We start from the raw sequence: 7,611 nt of genomic DNA, 5'->3' as shown, positions 1-7,611 counted from the left end.
TCCCCCCACTGACCTCCCTGCTGCCCTGGTTGCCCCCAACTGCCCTCCTCTGCTGGCCTGATCTTGCCCCCAACTGCTCTGCTCTGCTGGCCTGATCGCCCCTAACTGCCCTCCCCTGCTGGCCATCTTGTGGTGGCCATCTTGTGACCACACAGAGGCAGCCATCTTTGACCACATTGGGGCAGCCATCTTGTGCGAGGACTTGTCATCAGTTTGCACATTGCCTCTTTATTATATAGGATATATTAGGGCATCGCTATTTTCATTATAGGAGTGTTCTTGTATCAAATGACTAATAATAAGTTTATTTTAAAATAATATATTATGTGATTTAGTTTGTAAAGGTTATGCCACTGTCTTCATCCTCTTTATCTCTTAAAATTTGCTTATTTTCTTAGGATTAGCTCAAAAGTCGGTCTTTTGCTATGCCCTTCCTAACTAGCCTAAAAATGAAGTGATTTCTTTCCTTGGGTTCCCATAGCCATTCTGTTGTACCTCCCTTAAAATATTCATTATGTTCTAGCCCCATGGTTGGTAAACTGCGGCTCGTGAGCCACATGCGGCTCTTTGGCCCCTTGAGTGTGGCTCTTCCACAAAATACTACGTGCGGGCGCACGTACAGTGCAATTGAAACTTCGTGGCCCATGCGCAGAAGTTGGTTTTCGGCCTGGGCGAGTCTATTTAGAAGAAGTACTGTTGATATTTGGCTCTGTTGACTAATGAGTTTGCCGACCACTGTTCTAGCCTATAGAGAGGAGAGACTGTATTTTACTCATCATTTTATCTCCCACAACATGAAGCCCAGTGCTTTTATGCTTATATTAATTTCCATTGTTGTTATAACTAATTACCCCAAACTTAATGGCTTAAAACAACACAAATTTATTATCTTATAATTCTGGAGATCCAAATCCAAAATGGGTCTTGGCTAAAATCAAGGGGTCAGCAGAGCTATGTTCCTTCTGGGGGCTCTGGGGAAGAATTTATCTGTTCCCTGTCTTTCCCAGCTTCTAGAAACTGCCCATAGTCCTTGGCTCCTGGCTCCATCACTCTGCTTCCATTATGGACACATCTGCCATTCTGACTCTCCTCCTTTTCTCTTATAAGGACTTTATGGTTATACTGGGCCCACCTGGATTATTCAGAATAATCTCTCCACATCCAGATCTTGAACTTAATCACATCTGCCAAATCCTCTTTGCATGTAAGACAACATAATCACAGATTTGGGGGATTAGAATGTGGACACTTTTGGGGGTACATTATTCTGCCTGCCACAATGCCCAATTCATTTTGTTGAATGATAAATAATAAGATAATAAGAAAGACTGACGGGAGACAGTAAAGAAATTATTAGACTAGAACTGACCCAGAAAAGTATCTAAGAAGTTGTGAGTTTTGATCCAAAAATGGAGAAATGAATTTTTTTTTGCTTTTTATTTTTTTTAAAAATATATTTTATTGATTTTTCACAGAGAGCAAGGGAGAGAGATAGAAAGAAACATCAATCAGCTGCCTCCTGCACATCTCCCACTGGGGATGTGCCCGCAACCCAGGCACATGCCCTTGGCCGGAATCGAACCTGGGACCTTTCAGTCCGCAGGCTGACGCTCTATCCACTGAGCCAAACCGGTTTCAGCTTTTTTTTTGCTTTTATTCTAAGGTCAAACGAACTAATTAGAAGATTTTCCCATTGCACACATAATAAGCACTCAAATATGTTTTAATAAATTAGTGAACAACTAGAAGAATGGATATTATATATTTCCTATAGTGGTTTGTAATGATACTCTTTTATTTTCTTTTTTATTCTTCTTATTTTTATTGATTTCAGAAAGGAAGGGAGAGGGAGAGAGAGAAATAAAATCAATGATGGTTGATCGGCTGCCTACTGTATGCCCCACACCGGGGATCTAGCCCGCAACCCAGGCATGTGTCCCTGGCTGGAATCAAACTCAGGACCTTTCAGTCCGCAGGCCAACACTCTATCCACTGAGCCAAATCAATTATCGCTGTCTTAATTTCTTTAAAAGAGTCTATTTCTCCTTGTTATTCATAGTCAGGACACATTTTGATATTCCCTACAGTTTATATGATCATTTTTATTCCCTAGATGTATGGGCCTTCATTTAATTACTGAAGTGGTGATTATTTATATGCTTCTAACAAGAAGCTGTTTTAAACTATCTGGACTATAAAATAAATTATAATTACTTGTAAATTTTAATCTTATTTTGTTATTATACAAGCAATGCTTTGAAAATGATAGAGAACATTTAAAAAATAAAATTACTAACATTCCTCTTAACCCTACTACATTAAGAAACAAAGTTTAGTGAGGCAGGGCATTTCCTCCTGTTCACTATCCCATTAGTTGCTATAGTGTTGTTACTTCTGCTGATGTTATTAGTGAATTTTGTAAGGTGAATTTTCCCAAATTTGAAGTGAGGCCTGGAGCATGGGCTGGCTGGAGGGGTCCTTAAATCCAGTTTGTGCACCTGAAACTAGGGTGTAGTACATAGAAGTAAAGCAGCAATTTACAGACCTTACTTCCCCGGTATGAATCCAGTCATTCTTCAATTATCCAGGCTCTATCATTTTTTGCCACATTTGAGTACTATCTGAATTATTGCCAGAATTTTTTAAAAGTCAATTTGCATTTGCTTCCCTTGAGTGAAATCAGGTTTAATTTGTTGTATTTTTCCAATACTGATGAAAACAATTACATAACTATTAATATAAATACTGTGTGTCAATATTTTCCACCTGAAATTTATGACAGTTTGGGATACACTGTTTTAGGCCTACCAAAATCTGTAGTCATTAGCCAGACCATAGCAGAAGCAAATTAGATCTTGTTTTCAGTTTTGAATTCTGAATGATAGGCCACAGGTCTGTGACTAGCCAGATAAGTATTGTCAGTTGCTTCTGATGGAAATTATTTCTGATTATATCAATAAGACTAACTGGTGCTTTCTGAGGTTTCTGTTTGGGAAGGCCTTTGAGTCTTCCCTGAAGAAAGAAGACAGTCAAGGGGCAGTGTCCCCTTGATGAAGGTTTTTTGTTGTTGTTGTTGTTTAATATATTTTATTGATTTTTTACAGGGAGGAAGGGAGAGGGATAGAGAGTTAGAAACATCGATGAGAGAGAAACCTCGATCAGCTGCCTCCTGCACACCCCCTACTGGGGATGTGCCCACAACCAAGGTACATGCCCATGACCGGAATTGAACCTGGGATCCCTCAGTCTGCAGGCCAATGCTCTATCCACTGAGCCAAACCGGTCAGGGATTGATGAAGGTTTTTATTTTTATTTTCCTTTAAGATCTTTTTGAAAAAGAATTTTTTAAATTTTACATTTACACTTGATCTAAATAAAATAAATTATATATGTTACAATGTTATTTAATAGGTCTTGAGGGCAAGAAACCAATATGTCAAGTACTTGAAAATTTCAAAGAATTAGGCAGGTCATTGTCCTCCACAGTAGGTTAAGGACAATCTGCTGATACCAAGAAAAAGGAGACCAGACTGGTGGAGAAAATGTCTTATTTAATTACCACTGACCCAGTGCACAGATTCATACACATTGAAAGGAAATTAATTAGAAGGTAGCCAGTGCAGTGAGACTGGGATGGGACCAGGCGAGAAGGGCAGATATGCCTTGGAGCCAACCTTCTGCAGTGCCTCCCCAGCCAGCCGCACCTGGGGTGGTGCCATGGCTGGAAGGGCCATCCCACACCTGGAGTGGCACCATGGCTCCAGGGGCCATCTGTGGAGTGAGTGGAGTCTCTCCTGCAGGTAGGGTCCCTTGGCCTGGCCTGTGGGGATTGGGCTAAAACAGGCTCACTGATATCTCCCAAGGGGTCCCAGAGTGCGAGAGGGCACTCTGCAAAGTTGCTATCATACAGGGTGTGGAACACAAACGAAACTGTGCAGTAAACCAGATTCGGGGCCTACAGTGCCCTAGCAACAACATAACCCATGGTCAAAGGTGGAATCATGTGACCCCGCAAGAAATCGGGCTCCTTCCTCTCTGGTTGCCGGGTGTCACGAAACTCTGCTGCCAAGTCACTGCAGCTCGACAGTTTTTGCATTGAGCATCTGCCCCTTAGTGGTCAGTACATATCATAGCTACCAATTGGAAGGACACTTAGCATATTAGCCTTTTATATATATATAAACTAGAGACCCGGTGCACAAAAATTTGTGCACTGGGGGGGGGGGGCAGGTCCCTCAGCCCAGCCTGCGCCTATTTGCAGTCCAGGACCCCTTGGGGGTATCCACCTGTCGACTTAGTCCCACTTCCCCGGGGGATCAAGCCTAAGCTTGCAGTCAGACATCCTTCTGGCAGCCAGGGAGCCCTCGGGAGATGTCCGACTAAAGGCTTAGGCCCCCAGGGGAGCTGTGATGAGGAAGCTGGGGTGACAGAGGAACCACCCTGTCCCGCCCTGCCACCCGGGGTTGGTTCACACACGGGACGCCTGGGCGGGCCAGCCGATCTCTTCTACCTCGCCCAGCTGCCCCGGGTCGGGTCGCACACGGTTCGCCCACCGCCCTGGGTTGCAGATAGCAGTCCCATATGGCGGCAGGGCAGGCGGGATGTCACTGACCTGCCTTGCCTGAAGTATACAAATTAGCCGCCATCTTTGTTGGCGGTTAATTTGTATATCATGCTGATTAGCCAATGGGAGGCATAGCGAAGGTATGGTCAATTACCATGTTTGTCTATTATTAGATAGGATAATTTATAAGGCTCTGTCTCTGGTTGGGTTCAATAAGAAACACCAAAAATTTTCCTGAGATGTTTTATTTTATTTTATTTACTGATCAATTGATTTGAGAGAGAGAGAGACAGAGAGAGAGAGAGAGTAAGAGATTGTTGCTCCACTTATTTATGCATTCATTGTTTGATTCTTGTATGTGCCCTGACCAGGGATGGAACCTCAACCTTGGTGTATTTGAATGATGCTCTAACAAACTGAGCTACCTGACCAGGGCCCTGAGATGTTCAATGCTTCTTACATGTTTACTAATCTCCCTTCTATTGCAAAATAAATAGAATTTTGCAGTGTTTCTTCAATCTACAGAATATGTTTATAGTAGAAAATGGAATTTGTTTGCTTAAATTGTAGTTGAAACAGTCTGGTCTCTTTATTCCTGATATGACTTACCTTTCTATATAATCTGATGTCTCTCTATTAGTGGATTGAAAGAAAACCCCAGACCCTGTGTCTAGCTGTCTTTTTTGACAGCTAAAATGAAACATGATTCTAATAGATTTAATTCTAAGTACACTTCAAAACCTCTTTCTTGGACAAGATGGTGCTATAGTAAACTCAGTTGTCAAACTCCCTCCCAGTGCCGTGGACTGAGCTCCTGGCATGCCAAAAGAAGTAAAAGGCAGAGTATTCTATGGGAAGCTTCCTGTCTTTTCCTGCCTATCTCTAACCTGGGATTAGCTGCTGAATCAATTAGACACTTCAAAGTAAATAATGACAAAAAATCTGTCACATGAACTAAATGAGGTTCCTAGATTTAAAAAGTAGAATCAATATACTCATTTCTATATTAATTGATAAGACAGAGATAAGAATTCTAGTGAACATTTGGAACCACTGTGAGATAGACAGCACCAGGGTATGTGTATTGAGGCATAATTACTACATTTTTATTTGGGATGTGTATATTCTAACTTTGGTTGCCCTCCTCCTTTGCACTGACGGGTTCATAAAGGTAAAAATACGGGGAGGGGATGGGATTTGCAAAGGGATTAAATGATTTATTTCAAGATGCTTGCTTTTGATTTGTTTGTTCTTTTTTAAAATTATTGTTGAAAGTATTACAAATGTGCCCTTTGTTGTTTTTAGTTTGTTTGTTTTTTGTTTTTTTTCTCCCCATTGACTCCCTCTGCCCCACACCCACCCCTCCCAAACCTTCACCACACTAATGTCTGTGTCCCTGGGCTATACATATATGCATATAAATTCCCCAGTTAATTTCTCCTACCCCTGCCTTCCCTCTAAAATCTGTTAGTCTGTTCCATGGTTCTATATATGTCTCTGGATCTATTTTGTTCATCAATTTATTTTATTCATCAGCTTCTACATGAGTGAGATCACGTGATACTTATATTTCTAATCTGGAGAGTATTATGCAAAAATGCTTGCTTTTGAAATCTTTGCTTGAGCCAACAGGGATGAGAGCCCCCTGGGCAAGCCCTGAGGCCAACTTGTGGGAATCAGGTTTCAAAGCTTCCCAGGGAACTCTGAATGGTTTGTGGCTCTAATTAGGGGTGGGCAAACTTTTTGACTCAAGGGTCACAATGGGTTCTTAAACTGGACTGGAGGGCCGGAACAAAAGCATGGATGGAGTGTTTGTGTGAACTAATATAAATTCAAAGTAAACATCATTACATAAAAGGGTATGGTCTTTTTTTTCAATAGTTTTATTCATTTCAAATGGGCCGGATTCGGCCTGCGGGCAGTAGTTTGCCCACGGCTGCTCTAAGTGGATTCTTTAGGCTCCTGGAAGCATCCATGACCCACCTTTGCTTCACCCTGCCCTCTCCCTTCAAATGAGGATATTTTTGCCCTTATATATTAAAGCCTTGATTTTTCTTTTAAGTTAAAAGATTGATATTTAACCTCTGCCCTCTCTTGAAAGCTCACTAAAATAATGGTAGAAGAGACAAAATGGCAGTGGTATAGACAGCTTCCTGCCTAAAGAGAAGCAGCCCATCCCCTGTCCGAGGAGCAGCAGCCACGACAGCAGACTGCCCCCTGTATGAGGAGCAGCAGCTGCAAGTGCAGCTCACTCTGGCCTGAAGAGCAGCAGCTACCCGAGCAGCTTGTTGTCCCGTGCCTTGTCCCGGAGCAGATAAGGTGAGCAGCTGAAACGAGTAATATCCAGCCAGAATTGGCAGAGGAGATTCAGCTGGGAGATGGTTTTCAGCCAGGAAAGACAGAGGACTCCTCGAGAAAGACACCCCTGCCAAGGACCTGCTACCTTGGCTGTGGTCCCATCGTCAACAAGTCTCCAGCCACCCTGGGTGCAGGCTCCTGTGAGTTCTGAAGTATGCTCCCCTATGACTGGCCCAATGCCTTAGCCCAGGGCACTGCAACCACGCAAGCAGCAGACACTTGAGCAGCCCACTCCTGTCCAAGAAGCAGCAGCCACACGCAGTCTGCACCTGTCCGTCGAGCAGCAGCTGTGATCTCACGGTCAATGAGTCTCCAGCTACCGAGGAGCAGCAGCCACACTTGCAGCTCACTCCCGCCCAAGGAGCAGCAGCCTTGCAAGCAGCCCGTCCCCCATCTGAGGAGTAGCAGCTGCACGAGCAGCCCACACCTGTACGAGGAGCAGTAGCCCTGTAAGCAACCTGCCCCTGTCCAAATAGCGGCAGCCTCATGAGCAGCCCGCCCCATCTGAGGAACAGCAGCAGCATGCAGCCAGCCTTGATCCAAGGAGCAGCAGCCACATGAGAAGTCCGCGCCTATCCAAGGAGCAGAAGCCACGCGAACAGCCCACTCCTGTCCAAAGAGCAGCAGCCGCACTGAACCCGCCCCCACCTGAAGAGCAGCAGCCTCGTGATCAGCCCACCCATGACCAC

Source organism: Myotis davidii, unplaced genomic scaffold (assembly GCF_000327345.1).
Source record: "Myotis davidii unplaced genomic scaffold, ASM32734v1 scaffold3158, whole genome shotgun sequence".
Classification (NCBI taxonomy): Eukaryota; Metazoa; Chordata; class Mammalia; order Chiroptera; family Vespertilionidae; genus Myotis; species Myotis davidii.
Note: the sequence above shows the minus strand (reverse complement) of the source record.